Consider the following 1564-nt stretch of genomic DNA (forward strand, 5'->3'; position numbering starts at 1 on the left):
CTGGAGAATCTTATGGATGGAGGAGCCTGGTAGGCTGCAGTCCATGGGGTCACAAAGAGTCGGACACGACTGAGTGACTTCACTTTCACTGTCAATTTTCACTTTCCACTTTCATGATTTGGAGAAGGAAATGGTAACCCACTCCAGTGTTCTTGCCTGGAGAATCCCAGGGACAGAAGACCCTAGTGGGCTGCCGTCTCTGGGGTCGCACAGAGTTGGACTCGACTGAAGCAACTTAGCAGCAGCAGCAGCAGCATAGTAAACACAGTCCTTCTTGGCTGATGCTCACTAATACACACACAGCAGCCTATCATTGATAACATTTCCACCATCAGTACCAACCTGATGACTATAATTTAGCTTAGAGAATCTTATTTTCCCAGCCATTCCAGTTACCCCCAACTGAGGATTACAGTGATTATACTATCTAATTATAATCTACTTCTTGCAGGAATTAATGCCATTATCATAGGCTACTGCTTTCTTTACATATTTATCATCCCATAAAAGGACATCACAGTGAATCAATTAAACTCTAATGTGTAAATACATTCTAATAGTCGTTCACATCGCCAGCTATCACAGTAAACTCTCAATTTATTATTGGATTAATTATTTATAAATTAAATAAAACATTTGTGAACTAGATAAAAATTTACATTTTAAATAAAGCAAGAGGTTTTCTGAGAACTGTATAAAGAATCTGCACTTATCATCTGTAAAATACTAAAACAGAAGGGGAAAGACTAGAGATCTCTTCAAGAGAATTAGAGATACCAAGGGAACATTTCATGCAAAGATGGGCTCGATAAAGGACAGAAACGGTAGGGACCTAACAGAAGCAGAAGATATTAAGAAGAGGTGGCAAAAATACACAGAAGAACTACACAAAAAAAGATCCTCAAGACCAAGATAATCACAATACTGTGATCACTCACCTAGAGCCAAACATCCTGGAATGTGAAGTCAAGTGGCCTTAGAAAGCATCACTATGAACAAAGCTAGTGGAGGTGATGGAATTCCAGTTATTTCAAATCCTGAAAGATGATGCTGTGAAAGTGCTGCACTCAATATGCCAGCAAAGTTGGAAAACTCAGCAGTGGCCACAGGACTGGAAAAGGTCAGTTTTCATTCCAATCCCAAAGAAAGGCAATGCCAAAGAATGCTCAAACTACCGCACAACTGCACTCATCTCACACACTAGTAAAGTAATGCTCAAAATTCTCCAAACCAGGCTTCAGCAATACATGAACCGTGAACTTCCAGATGTTCAAGCTGATTTTAGAAAAGGCAGAGGAACCAGAAAGCAAATTGCCAACATCTGCTGAATCATTGAAAAAGCAAGGAGTTTCAGAAAAACATGTATTTCTGCTTTATTAACTATGCCAAAGCCTTTGACTGTGTGGATCACAATAAACTGTGGAAAATTCTGAAAGAGATGGGAATACCAGACCACCTGACCTGCCTCTTGAGAAACCTATATGCAGGTCAGGAAGCAACAGTTAGAACTGGACATGGAACAACAGATTGGTTCCAAATAGGAAAAGGAGTACGTCAAGGCTGT

The sequence above is a fragment of the Bison bison genome, unplaced genomic scaffold, assembly GCF_000754665.1.
Source record: "Bison bison bison isolate TAMUID 2011002044 unplaced genomic scaffold, Bison_UMD1.0 scf7180017864466, whole genome shotgun sequence".
Taxonomy (NCBI): Eukaryota; Metazoa; Chordata; class Mammalia; order Artiodactyla; family Bovidae; genus Bison; species Bison bison.